General features: G+C 40.9%; 1 protein-coding gene across 3 annotated transcripts in view; it reads left to right on the top strand.

Moving 5' to 3' along the window:
- PCSK2 (proprotein convertase subtilisin/kexin type 2) overlaps positions 1 to 15,219 on the top strand; it is a 256,935-nt gene that overhangs the window by 166,080 nt on the left and 75,636 nt on the right. The window lies entirely within an intron of this gene.

Genomic DNA, 15,219 nt, shown 5'->3' with positions numbered 1-15,219 from the left:
GGAAGGAAGGAAGGAAGGAAGGAAGGAAGGAAGGAAGGAAGGAAGGAGAAAGAGAGAGAAAGAAGAAAGAAAAAGAAGGAAAGAAAGAAAGAAAAGAAAGAGAGAGAGAGAAAGAGAAAGGAAGGAAGGAAGGAAGGAAAGAAAGAAGGAAGGAAAAAGAAAGAAAGAGAAAGAAAGAAAGAAAAGTCATCATATCAAGGAGTCCCAAATATCCCCTATATCGTGTAGCTCATCCTTCAGGAAATAGGACACTTTCCAACTAACACAGTTAGGCTATATCTCCTGAGGTATTATGTTTTTCCTTGAATGGAGTTAAAATTCTTTCCACACCTGAGAGAATATGGCCCTGAAGGAAACTACGCCTGTCCCTGTGATGAAATGACCTAACAGGAGAAGCACTCAGCATCTTGCCGTCAAGTCAGGGAGAACTCACAACCCACCCAGTGGTCATTTTAGTCAATTTGGGGGGACACAGTTCTTTTGAATAGACCCCCTAAAAAAAGGCTTGAAAGAAAAGTTAGTCCATTCCAAAGCTATGATTAGAAATCATCTGTAATTCTCTATCAGAAGAAAAGCGCCTTATTATCACTTAAAATTACTCTAGTCCAATAGCCAACTGCTATTTTTTTATGTTAACTTTTCTTTACAGGAAGTACAATGTATTCCTTTTGGTGCACTGTTCCACGAGTTTGGACAAAAGTTCATACAGTCAAGAGGCAGAACATCCCCATCACCCAAAAAACTTTCCCCCTACTGCCCCATTTCCCAACTGCAGTCCTGTCAACCACAGATCTGCTTTTTATTCCCACAGTTTTGTCTCTTCTAGAAAGTTATACAAATGGAATCATACAGCATACGACCTTTGAGTCTGGCTTTTTCAAACATTTATTCTTTACCAATGGGGTTACATATAACAATAACATGTTCCTTTTTATTGTTGCATAGCATTCCCTTGTGTGATGTACCACAACGTGTTTATCTATTTTCCAGTCTGGGAACATTTGGATAACTTTCAGTTTGGACAATTATAAATAAAATTGTTATATACATTCACACACAGATTTTTGTATAGAATTTAGATGCCCTCTGTCTTGGATTTGAAGAGCTCTATGGTAAACCAACTGCTATTTAATGTCTTCTAGACATTTTCTAAAGTGACAGTCCTCAGAGTCATGGAGCTTAGAAACAGTGCAGTTGTTCCTGGAGTTCAGAATGCTTTACTCTGTGAATATCATTCTCACTTGGGTAGCCTTGATCTGTGAGTAAATGGGCTATGATAGGCATTGTGTAGTCGTCCATCCCAGCTCTGTCCCCAGCATCAGATAAGGATTCAGGCTGTGAACCCCGATGCCTTCAGTCCAATGAGACCAGAACATCACTTGACTGTTTTTATTTTAGGTCTCGTGTCAAGCTAAGCTAAGATACTTCATTCCTTTTTCTTTTCCCATCAAATTTTGTACCTTAAAAGTTTCAAAAAGATTTATAAGCAAGTATATCTAGAGATTTTTAACTAAATGAAATAAATTTAAATAGAATTCTGAGTATTTTTCCATTTGATTTTTTGAAAAATATATGCAGTTCCCAAATTTGAACAATAAATGTGCATTTATAATGTAAGATTATGCTCCCAGAAAGCTCAAAAATGTTAGAATTATCATAATTACATAATCCCTATTATACTTCAACTCTTAGACCTAATTTTTAATCATTTAACTTTAAAAAGATGAATATTTTTAATTTTTTTTCTTTTTTTCAATCACTATTGAGCACAGTTGGGTTAAATCCAATAAGTATTCTGTTGGGGCTAAAAATTTTCTGTTCAAAGCACACCTAATGATTTCTTTCTTGTTTCAATGGTATTAAATTTATGAGACCTCTATTTTCATCTCTAGTATCAGTTTATTTCATTTCCATTTTCCACTTGTTTTCCTAAAATAACAACAAAATGCAATTAAAATAATGTAAATAATGCTGCTTACAACACCTCCATAGCTAAATGCGGTATAAATAGAAGTGGTATGGCACTAGCACATTAAAAAAGGAGGCTTGAAATATCAACATTTAATGTAAAGAAGTACAAGTACAGTAATGGAAAGCTGAATGTTTAAAGGTTTGGAAACTCTTGGAAGCGTGCTTATGTTGCTCTACCGAATTCCAAAGGCAAACAGTTTTATTTTAATAATTTTGTAGCTGGGCATGGTGACATGTGTCTATAGTCCCAACAACTTGGGAGGCGGAGGCAGGAGGATCGCTTGAGCCCAGGAATTTGAATCCAGCCTGGGCAACATAGCCCAGCCTGGGCAACATAGCAAGACCCTGGATCTGTTTTCTGTACCTATAGTTTTGTCTATAATAATAACAAAATAATAATAATTTTGTTAATGTACAGAGCATGAGTGAGCTCCACCTGACAACTCTTATAATGTCAAATGATACTGATGTCAACAAAACAACTTAGACAATTCTTGAAATTTGCTTGTTTATCTGATACATTTGTTAAGAGTCTACTATGTGCAAGTGGTATCAAGTGAAAAACCCAGTGCATATCCTTGAATCACTTGGAGTGAACTGGAGGGAATGGAAAAGTGAGGGACATCTATTCACAGCAGAGTGTCACATGGGGAGAGGACATGTCCTTGAACCATTTGGAGTGAACTGTAGGGGATGGAAAAGCGATGGACATCTATTCAGAGCAGAGTGTCACGTGGGGAGGGAACAAGGAGCAGGGAGGCACGGGGGTTGGATGAGCTCTCTTCCTGGTTCTTGAAAATGCCATGAATGATGGTGGTAGCAGGAATGTCAAGGAGCACCATGAGTCAGGGACGTGTCATCCCCAAAAGGTCTAGGGTAGAGTATTTCCTTCCCAAGAAACCAGTGTCCCATAATTCACCTGCTAGAACCCCTGTGCACAAAGGGATTGTGTGATTAATGTAGATTTTGGTGTTTCATCTTGTAGCAACTTAATAAGGTATGTGCCCAGCTTCCAAATGAAGGCTATAATCACTTTTCCATAGTTTATGAATTATGAAGTTGGATTCCCATCCCAAATGCTGTCAAAGTTTTTTGGCTTCAAAACCAATTAAAATGATGAATAGCTGTGAAAAGAACCAGAAGTGCATTTAATCTTTCTTCAGAACAGTTGGGGATCAGTCCTTTTCTGTCATATTTCACATTAGCTGGGAACATAAAATTGTTCTTGTTCAAAGGTAAGATTCAAACTACTTCTTCATGAAAGAGAACTCATCTACTTAACTTTTTTTTCCCCAGCTATCATAAACACAAAGATATTTACAAAGTGCCTTGTACATCCTTTCTGCTTGTCTCCCAAGGACATGACACTCCACTTCCATCTTCTCCTCTTAGCTATGTTATCCTAAAAAGAATCATCAAAGCAAAGATTAACTGTTACAAGAAAAAAACAAATAAGCAAGAAGATTGCTGACAAGTTTTGGGGCTTGGTTTATTATGGATGTGAAAATAAGTAGAAACCCAAGTCCTTGAGTCCACCTTTCATGACGGTAGTCCTGATCTTGCGATCGTTTAATACAACTTAGGTCTTAATGTTCTCACTCGGTGCTGAGTGTGCTGGGATAAGCAAGGTGTTCACAGTCTTGTACGTTTTTTTCTTTACTTTTTATCATAAAAATGAGCTGCAGATGTCATGCAGTGCAGAGAGAAGAGAATGCTTTCTGAGTCACAAGGTCACATTTTTTGTACTCAACCACTTCTAGCTAGAAAACCTTGAGCAAATTACATAATCTCATGGAACCTCAGTTTTCTTATCTGTAGAATGGTGGTTATAATATTTAATTCTCAAAACTGCTGTGGGGCTCACATAAAATTAATTTGTGCTGAATTACACATATTTGTAATTTATACATAAAACTTATATGTGTATGTATAATAGCAACAGACCCCAATACAGTGTTTATTATTCATATTCCTGTCGTTTTGACAGGAGGAAAAGACATCGTCTAAGACGTGTTTAAGACAAAGTTTCCAATCAATGGTATTTGGACACAACAACTCCTTCAATGAGGTGACTCAGCTATCAGTGAACTCATCTTTGCTATTCTTAGAGCTGAAAAAGGAGAAGCAGGTGATACTGAAGTTGTGTAATCAGTCTCAGGGGGAGGGCTATAAACTAGTGTCTCCATCTCTCTCAGGACATCGGGACTCAAAGGTAGTGACCTCGACCTCGCCAGCCATTCAAAGGCAAGCAGAACGCTCACAGAGGAGGCAAGGGCAGAGAAGCTTTGAGTATCTCTACAACATCAGAGAACACCCAGTCAAAAGAGAGGGAAACACAAATTGACTTGTACCTTGTCACCTTGACAACACAAATTTAGACTCTAGCTGCTATATTATCTTCTGGTTCCTTTTCCAGAACTGCTCTCCTTGGGCTGATTTACACAGTCACTATTGTAGACCCTTGATAGTACACCCAGTCTTTGTGGAACTCCAAGAATCAGGCTTCAATTGCCCTTTGAGCCAGCTACACTGGGCCCCTCCAACCTTCAGCCTTCTCTCTGGGCAAGTCCATAACTGCAGCTATTGTAAGCGCCCATCTGCAGGCTGCCCTCCTCCTGTCCTGCGTCCTGGAGAGCATCCCTGTGTGATTGCTGGCCTTAACCTTTCATTAAACTATCAAAGCTACATTCCACTGCCTTTCTTAAACCCACATCTTTTCTATTTCCTTCAACTTCAAATTAGCCATTGTTTCCACATCATCCTCTCCTGACGTGATAGGGAATGAAGTGATGATGGCTCACAGCACTGCTGGGGCTGCTTTTACAAGAAGCTCACTCAAGGTCAACTTTTTTTTTTTGTTTTTGAAACAGGGTCTCACTGTGTTGCCCAAGCTAGGATCATACAGTTGCACAATCATAGCTTGCTGCAGCCTCAACTCCCAGGCTCAAGAGATCCTCCCACCTCAGCCTCCTGAGTAGCTGGGACTACAGGTGCGTACCACCACACCTGGTTAATATTTTTTATACGTTTTGTAGACATGGAGTCTTGCCATGTTGCCCAGGCTGAATCAAGGTCAATTTTGTCATCATGGGGGAGCACAGAGAGACCTCAGCAGTGAAGGCCACTAGGAAATGGGAGAAATCCAACCACGCTGGAACAAGGTTGGGAGAATCGGTCAGTTCTAGGGCAGTTGCCTAAGTAGAATGGGTCATGAATTCGGATCTGCTTCCAGCAGTATCTATGGATACGCAGGTCAAATTTGGACAATGAGGCCAAGCAAAGACTTGAGCACAGAATCAAAGCACACTTAGAGTTACCTACGTGCAACTCCATTTTTGCTAAATCCAAATTACACCTTACTATACTGTTAACTTTTATTTGTCTATATCATTTGTTAGAATCCAGAAAACATACATTGTTTCTTTTCAGGAAGAAGTCAAGGTATAAAAATAAGTATGTGTTGAAATATAAGCACATTTTAAAAAGCATTTTAGCTCCTATTGTCGTTCATGCAGCTTGGTATTGAGTTTGTCTATAATTGGGTATATTTTTAATTTTTTAATTTTTAAATACACCCAATTTGACAGAAACTTTAAGCAGCAGGAGTCAAAAATAATTCAGACCTTAATATTAGTCAAAACATGTTTAATAGCAGGAAACCCTCCACTCTGAACTTCTACTCTTCTTTCTTGCAGAATCAATCCCTCCAGCAGCCCTCAACTACCAGAAGCACAAAAATTCAATTTTTTTTTTTTTTTTTTTTTGAGATGGAGTCTCACTCTGTCACCCAGGCTGGAGTGCAGTGGCATGATCTTGGCTCACTGCAAACTCCACCTTCCAAGTTCAAACAATTCTCTGCCTCAGCCTCCCGAGTAGCTGAGATTACAGGTGCCCACCACCACGCCTGGCTAATTTTTGTATTTTTAGTAGAGAAGGGGTTTCACCATCTTGGCCAGGCTGGTCTTGAACTCCTGACCTCGTGATCCACCCGCCTCGGCCTCCCAAAGTGCTGGGATTACAGGCGTGAGCCACCGCCTCCGGCCAAATTCAAGAATATTATGCTTGGTAGTCACACACGTGGTCTTATTTTCTTTGGCTCATTCAACCTCTCCTTCCGAACCAAAGAAATCCATTGTAACAACTCTTTTCTCAGAGCTGACTTTTTTCGTAGAAAGAACTTTGGTCTGAGACATGCCAAGAAGTTCTTGACACTCCCACAATTTACACCTTTCCATCTTTACTATTAGAGATTAACTTGTTTCAATGCCCATTCTCTTCTGTTAAAGCAGATAATACTGCAAAAGGCAACATCTGAATGCATTTCTGTCAAGATGTGAATGATTTATCAAAATCAATTTCTTCCTGTGGAGGAGTTTAGGTGGAAGGGGAGGAGAGAAAGCGAGAGAAGATTATAACAGGGAGGCTATGGATGCAGAAAGGAGAAGTGGAGAACCAAAGGCAAACCTGCCACCCATTTCACAAATAAAAGAATCAGTGTGGGCTGGATGCAGTGTCTCACAATACTTTAGGAGACCAAGGAGGGAGGACTGCTTGAGGCCAGGAGTTCGAGACCAGCCTGGGCAACACAGTGAAACTCTGTCTTTACAATTTTTTTTAATTAGCCAGGCATGATGGCACACACCTGTAGTTTCAACTACTCAGGAGGCTGAGGCAGGAAGATCACTTGAGCCCAGGAGTTGGAGGCTGCAGTGAGGTGTGATTGTGCCATTGCACTCCAGCCTGGGTCACAGAGTGAGACCCTGTCTCCAAAAAAAAAAAAGACAAAATGCAGATTCAGCTGAGACTTGGCATTTCTGACAAGTTCTCAGGTAATGTCAGTGCTACTGGTACACAGACCACACTTTAAGCCACAAGAAGGCTAGGATATGAGGTATTAACAAAGGTGTTAGCTCAGTGGTTCTCAACCTGAACTATCCATCAGAACCACCAAAAGAGGTTTTGTTGAGTTTGTTGGTGGTTTTTATTAAAAACCACTGATGCCCAAGGCCCACCCCAGATCAGTTAAGTCAGAATCTAGGAATGGCTCAAGTATTTGTATTTCTAAAAGCTCTCTAGGTGATTCTCTTGTGCAGCTTCAGTTAGGAACCACTGTTAGTTGATAACCAAAGGTGCTATTAAAAATTCCATAATAATATATTAGCTCATGAAGGCTAATGAGATACCCCAGCTAAGGGCATCTTTCTCTGCAATAGCAGCTTGCTATTGTACAATGGGAGCAAGCAGTTGGTGCTCAATACATTTGTTCAATGAAAAAAAAAAGTGATTGACTGAATGCATGAACGAATGGAAATGTTTGAAGTCAACAGTCTATAGAATGAAAAGGATTACAGCCCTAATGTCAAAATGACAAGTGGCAGGATGAGTATTTAAAGACAGATCGTCTTTTCCATCACTCTTTCAAATACCCCACAGAGGTACTTAAATCTTGGCCCACTTTTAAAGCTGACTTTGTTAATAACTGAAGGAGTCAAAGTCACAAATTTTCCACACCATTACTTTATTCCAGTGTTTCCCAAATCAACCATCAGTCGCTATACACCTTTGCAACCTTTGCTACTGGTGTTATTATTTACCTAGTATGTTTCTTTAAATTGACTCTCTTTTTAACATAAACAAATGTATTTTAAAGGGAAACTATAAATCACTATTTCAAATAGAAAAGCAACTAATATTCCATGACATCAGTAGAATTGACTGTCAAAATAAATGCAATGTAAGCAACTGAAGCAGGATGTTTCTGCCTGCCAATGCTTGCCTCTGTCAGATAAGAAGAAGGATTAACAAGTATAGAGAGGTGTTAAAGCTATGGGGGCACTTAGCAGAGACTTTGTCACTGGCATAATAAGAAGGATTGCAGGAGTGTTTTGCAAGGAACCACAGTCCTGCCGTGCGATGCCATGTTATTTAACATGGAAAGCAGGCACCACGTGTAAGCATCTCATGGCATTTTCAGTCAATGATTGTCAAACTGTACTCAGAAACCCAGGGGCCACCAGGTAGTGTTGAAGAGGCTCTAGAAAAAAAGAGGAAGTATTTCAGATTCTGAGGAATTCAGTCACCAGTGTTATTTGTCTTATAGAGAGCATGATTTTTATTTTTTTTGAAAATCCTACTTCTATAAGGAACAGCATAATGAAGAGAGAACAGAGAAACAGGTTGAACCCTACTGTTGAAATCAGGAGAATTAACTTTCTCATTGAAGGCATATTTGCTGATTTAGGCCTCAAAGGTCTTGTATCAACCTTGGAAGAGACAATTAACTAAATAAAACCATGTTATTAAAAAAATGAATGGACCATTCAAAATAAGCCCTTTAAAGTATGACTCTCTGTGAGAGGTTAAATTATTAGCTAAAATAGCTAAAGGCATATACTTGGATTTAAGCAGAATGATCCACTAATGTTCTAGGAAGTAAATGCACTAACTTACTCTTTTTTATTTGCTAGGTATTTATTTTTCTTTTAAACAATGCATGCAGTAGAATATGATGAATATAATTCTGATGCAGAAAAGCAAAACTGCACACTTAAGAGGGAGGCCTCTGGAGCCAGACTTCCTGGTCTAAATCCCTGCTCTGCCCTTCATCATCTGTGTAACCTTCGGCTGAATATTCAACCTCTCTGTGCCTACGCTTCCCTGCTTATGGGATGAGGATGACAATAAGGGTATTACCCACACAAGGACATCATAAGGATGAGTAACGCATACACAATATCTAAGAGTCCCTTATACAAAATACACACTTGATATGTGTTACCTGATGTCATTATGGTTAAAAAAAATTACACAAAATGTTATGCAATGAAAACTAAGCCTTCCTTCCACCCTAGACCCCACGCCTCTCCCCAGGCAAAGCACTATAAAAAGACTCTTGTGTTTCTTCCCAGAACTACTGTATACTTACCAGCAAGTCCATCCCTCTCTTCTATGCAAATGGGAGCCCACTATACACTCTATTCTACATATTGCCTTTTTTGCTTAATAGCATTTCTTGGGAATGAGTTCATTGCCAGTTTCATATCTCATTCTTTGCCAGAGCTGCAGAGTTTTGCATCATATGGGTGCACCAGAATTTCTTTAACCCATCCACAGTGTTGGAGATTTAGGTTGTTTCTAGTATTTCACTATTACAATCACTGCCGGAACGAATACATTTAAATATACATCTTTCATTTATATGCAGGTCTGTCTTTAGGGTAGAGTCTTAGAGGTGGAATTGCTGGGTCAAACAGTCCATTCATTTTTATTTTGATAGATATTGCCAAATTTCTCCTCAAAGAGATTGTGCCAACTTCCGCACCAACCAACCACATACAGAAGCACCTGTGTCCCCTCATTCTCAAAATAACATTTCAAATACATCAACAAGATATACAAGGTAATCAAGTTTTTTTAGTCTGTTTGAGCTGATATAACAAAATATCTTAGACTGAGTAATTTACAAACAACAGAAATCTATTGGCTACAGTTCTGGAGGCCAGAATTCCAAGACCAAGGTGCTAGCAGATTTGGTGTCTGGTGAAGGCCTGTTCCTCATATACAACGCCTTCCTGCCACATCTTCACATAGCAGAAAGATTAAACAGGCTCCTTCAGACCTCTTTTATAAGGGCACTAATCCCATTCATGAGGGCTCCACCCTCATGACCTAATTACCTCCCAAGAACCCCACCTCTTAATACAAACACACTGTGGGGTTTATATTTCAACATATGAATTTTGGAGGGACACCAACATTCAGACTATGGCACCGAGGAATGCTATTGTATTGAAACAGTTATCAAAAGATTGAAATTTTGCATTTGTGAAATGCTAACATATGTCCTTTATTAATGCATCAAATAACAAAGTGTAGTGGCAGGTAGGGATGTACTGAAAAGATACTTTTTAGCATACCGGCAACAACCCTAATGTGCAATGAAGATACATATTGATGATATGCTCACAGGTACTGCTAATAATATTGTGGTTTGTACTTCCCATTCGTAACTGAAGGAAATGCTTGATTTGAGGTGGTGGCTAGTGCAAATAAAGATGTAAATTTTTCCACCCAAGTTTTAGAGCCTATCTTGGAGCCAGCTCTTAGAGCTTCATTCCAATGAATAGCAGCTTATTTTTAATGTATCAGGTCAGCACCAGGAATTTACGCTTTTAGAGAAGCTCTTAAAATGCATGTGTGGGAATCAGCCTCTATCTAGCCTAATACACGCTTCATTGGCCTTCTAAAATAGCAAGCCGAGCAAGAAGACATAGGCAAAGATCACTCTAAAGATGTCCTCCGGAGGTGTTTGCCTCGGCTGTTACTTAGAGCAACTGTTCGCTCCTTCCTGCAATACAGCTGCGCTCCTCCACCACAGGGTTTTGGAAAATATCAATTAAATAAGAGATTTTTAAACACCTCTGAAAAAGATAAAGGCATCTTTTTAATTTGGGGCACCCTATTAGCCATTAAGAATTAATGTTGTTATCTCCTCATCTGTTTAGTGCTTAGAACCTCTCCCAAGTCTGCTGATAATGGTGGCAATGAGAGCCGAAGGATGGAGCTGCTTAGCTCTGGAAAATACTGGCCAGGCACAGAGGCTCATGCCTATAATCCCAGCACTTTGGGAGGCTGAGGCAGGCAGATCACTTGAGGTCTGCAGTTCGAGACCTGCCTGGCCAAAATGGCGAAACCCCTTCTCTACTAAAAAAATACAAAAATTAGCCAGGCATGGTGGCACACCTGTAATCCCAGCTACTCAGGAGGCTGAGGCAGGAGAATCACTTGAACCCTAGGGGCAGAAGTTGCTGTGAGCTGAAATTATGCCCCTGCACTCAAGCCTGGGCAACAGAGCAAGACTCTGTCTCAAAAAAAAAAAAAAAAAAAAAAAGCCAGGCGTGGTGACTCATGCTTGAAATCTCAGCACTTTGGGAGGCCGAGGCGGGCGGATCACGAGGTCAGGAGATCGAGACCATTTGGCTAACACAGTGAAACCCCGTCTCTACTAAAAATACAAAAACGAAACTAGCCAGACGTGATGGCGGGCACCTATAGTCCCAGCTACTCAGGAGGCTGTGGCACAAGAGTGGCGTGAACCTGGGAGGTGGAGCTTGCAGTGAGCCGAGATCATGCCACTGCACTCCAGCCTGGGTGACAGAGCGACACTCCATCTCAAAAAAAAAGAAAAAGAAAAAGAAAAAGAAAAAGAAAAAAGAAGGAGAGAAAATGTCAAATGTCCAGCCACCCAGGACACAGCTGAGTGGCCTGACTGTTCAATTGTATCACTCCTCTGATCTGGAGAGTGCTCCAGTGACTACAGAAGTTGCTAGAATTTCCAGAAGCAAGAAGAAAGTGATGGGGAAAAGTGTCAAATCCACAATGGGAGAACACTGTGTCCCTGGAAAATGTTATGACCCTGGCAACCTTAGGAGTATGGAAGAAAGATTTCAAACAAATTTCTGACTATGTATCTTTTTCTAAATTTTTTGAATGCTGAAGAAATGTTAAATTTCATTAAGTTTTACAGCCAGATTTAATACAGACATAAATCCCTTTCATGTTCGTTTCAGTCAAAAGTGAGCTGAACATCATCGTTAAACCAGTGCACGTGGGAGAAGTATTTGAGGAAAATCAAAATAGGCACAGTTGGGAACATTAAGCCATGGCCATATTAGATGCAAGTAGGCGCAATAGCAAAATTCTTTAGGCTCTAATGGACTAGGCTATTTTGCTTCTCAGTTTCCATACAGATGAGCTTTGTTCTGGGGCAATTTGGTTGCAGTTTGAGAGTCTATCTGGAGAAGCTCATTTCTCTTTCATTAGTCCATGAGCTCAGCGCAATTTCAGCTAATACTGTTACACAGCTCCTAGCTGGGTTATTTGGTTAAATGCCTTCAGGGAAAGTAGCAAGACAGAATAAAAGGACAAATGCGATGTGGTTTCTTGTTCTGAGTTCCTGGAGCTGTGGAATTACATTGGCAGTTAATCATACGCCACGTTGTACTCCTGATCATAAACTCCTATTATTTGAGGTGTTATTCAAATCTTGTATTGTTTGAAGTTGTGTCACAAGAAACGTCTTCTGTGGCACAATTTACTTGAGGTCGGGTTTGTATGCAACTATAAACATAGAGACCTGTTTCTTGTCAGCGACATGTTAGTAGGTATATAGTGCCGTTTGTGTGAAATTGAAAATGGCATTCCCTACTGGTGGGTGAACTGCAAGACAGCACCCTCTCTCTGGGCAAATTAGAGCAGGTGTCCCCTTCTGGGTGGACAAATGAGCAAACAGCAGCCCCTCCGGGTTGACCAATTCTTTTTTAAAGCCTCCTCCACCTTGGGGTGTGGGGGTGGTGCACATGGCTTGGTAAGTCCAATGCAGACCCTAGTTGCTCCCTGTGGGCAGGAACCCCTGGTGCGATGCACAACCTGCACAACTGTACACGACAGCCCTGATTACAGAAACCATTTTCACAATTTTGCAGTTGGACCACAGAGTTTGCCCCTCAGTACTCTAAAAAATATCTGTTCAATCACATCAGTGGATGTCCATATTAAATACATTCGCCTTCTTTCTTATGGCGAGTAACTGCCACTCTCTGCCAAGGGCAGTGTTCTAATCTTGGAAACAAACAGGACACTCGTAGGTGGAAAAACAGAAGAACTAGAGGACGGTGACCCCTAGGGGCTTGACCAATGGTGGGCAGTGGAGTGGTGGAAACCATGGTGGCACCTCTTCGCCATCGCAGTGTAATGCTCTCCTCGGCCTCCATCAGTACCCGGTGAGCTGAGGCCCAGTATCTGCCAGATAACCCACCTTTGACTAGCATGAGACACAAGAGGAGCAAGATTCAAACTCCCAACAAGATACTCAACTAGTTCATACCAGATTCAGTGGCTATAGCCCAGGAGAGAACAGGGTATGGGACATGTATGTCTCAGAGCAAAGAGATCTGCCCAGAAAGACAAAGACTGAGTGAGATGCTATAGTGTGGGCTATCAGAGGGCAGCCTGGGAGCCCAAGAGGCCTAGGACATTAGTCAGGGATTAGTAAACTCTTTCCAATAGAAAGCCACATGGTAAATACTTTAGGCTTTATGGGCTTTAGTCACATCTACTTATCTCTGCTGTTAGAGTGCAAAAGCAGTGACAGGCAATTCATAAATAAATGGATGTGACTGCATTCCAATACAACTTTACTTACAAAAACAGGGCATGGGCTGATTTAGCCGGTGGGCTGTATTTTGTGACCTTTGCTGTAGGTAATCAAAGAAAGAGGACACAACAGGAGAAGTCAGAGGTGAGGCATTGCCCATACTGCGTGGGGCAACGTGCTTGCCAGCTTACATCCCTTGCTTCATTTTATCCTCACAGCAACTAACTAGTAACAGTTTTACCACCTACATTTTGAAGATGAAGAAACTACAGTTTCTAAAAAATAGGAAAATTTCCAAGGTCAAAAACAACCTCATTTCAAAACCAAGTATGTTTGACTTGAATGCCTCTCTTCCTTTCCCTACATCAAGCTGGGACCTGCGACATATTTGTCTAGGGCAGCCCAGCAAGGGAAGCCCATTGATCAGAGAGGCATTAAATTCCAGATCCGGGGGTATGGATGGCAGTACCAGGGCCAGGTGCAATCTCAGAAGCTTCTCTGTGGATGTAAAAGCAATGGGCACAGCCACCATTGGCTGCCGGAGCTCCCACCTCTCTATCACCAGCCTTCCGGATAGACAAGCCCCAAATCTGAAAGGTGTCATCCGTGGGCCTGAGTCTTTGATAGCCAGGCAATTACGGCACCTCATATATAAAAATCCAGAGGAATCTGTGAATATAATAAGTGACTGTCCTTTCTTAGCGTGGTGCAGGCCATCTGTTTGAAAAGTACACACTGCCAACAATGCCAAGTTGTAATTATTAAACTTTCTAGCTAAGAGCAAGTCTCATGTTTCTTTCTAATTATGCATTCAAATATTCAGAAATTAAGCCTTAGAATTATTAAATACCAGGGATCGGTTATTTCCCCCGTGCATTAAACTTTTAGAAGAGAACATGAGCCATCATCAGAAGTTTCTTCCAGAAATAACTCCCAGAGAAGCCCTGAGGTCAGCTTGGAATCAACCCAACCTTCTCACTTTCGGTGTGATGGTACAATGATAATTCAAGTTCTTAATGATGACTCTGAATCATCTCAATCCTGAATCATCAGAGATTAAATTATTTTCACCAAACAGCTAGTATTTCTAAAACAGGAAAATCGATTAAAGGATTTCAGTAAAAAGTTAGAGAAGTCCAAACAAAGCAAGCATCTGGCAAGCCTTGGTGACCAGAACATTAAATTCACCAAACACCACCTGTTCCAAATGCCCATGTTAATGGCAATTATAGAAAACTCCAGTATCATTCAAGGCCAGTTTAACTTATTCCTGTACACAAATAACTTTATGGGAGACAGCATTGTAATTCAAATCAATAAATGACTCTGTTTGGCTGTAGAAGCATAAACAGAACCCTTGCAAAATATTGTTCCTCCTTGCTAGAAACCATTTGATTTTTAGCCAGAAAACATACAGCCATACAGCCAAACAAGAATAACAACTGTTTGCCTTCCTTAATGTTCAGTGTAGACTGTTACCCAAGGAATTAAGCATTAGTCATCAAAAATTAATTGCAAAGGCAACAAAATAATTGGGGTTCCTGAGTTATCATCCATTTCAACATTCAGAGGCCAATTTGACCCCAGACAATACATTGTCTTTCTTCTTGTTATAAAAGATGTCTCAGAGTACTGAGGGTTCTCTGCTGTAAACTCTGGTCTCAGAACTCTCCAGGTCCTCCTTCCAACCCCCACCATGTCCGGCCAAACTATCTTCCCAGAGTCAGGAGCAGAGCCAAGAGCATCACCCAGGCAGACCCCAGTGATAATTATCAGCCCAAAAGATAAGCCCAAGTGGAAAGTTTGAGAAGCCAGTCATTCAAGCAGCAGCTACAAAGGGACAGACACTCTCTAGTTTTCCCTCACTGACTTCATTTCCCTCTGTCAGCCTGATAGAAACGTGGTCTCAGTCTGCTCAGGCTTTGCCCCTGCCTCCCTGTCTCCAGAAGTGCCCTCAAGCTTCAAAAGACTCACACAGCCTTCCAGAGAGGAAGACAGGGGCCTAGTGCTGGTTTTCATCATCTGTCCACTCCGGCTTCTGTAGTAACCCCATTCCCATTGGCCTCGGTGGTCAGTTCACCCAGATCCTGCCT

Source organism: Piliocolobus tephrosceles, chromosome 20 (genome assembly GCF_002776525.5).
Source record: "Piliocolobus tephrosceles isolate RC106 chromosome 20, ASM277652v3, whole genome shotgun sequence".
NCBI classification, from domain to species: domain Eukaryota; kingdom Metazoa; phylum Chordata; class Mammalia; order Primates; family Cercopithecidae; genus Piliocolobus; species Piliocolobus tephrosceles.
Note: the sequence above shows the minus strand (reverse complement) of the source record. Positions and strands in the feature narration are given on the sequence as shown.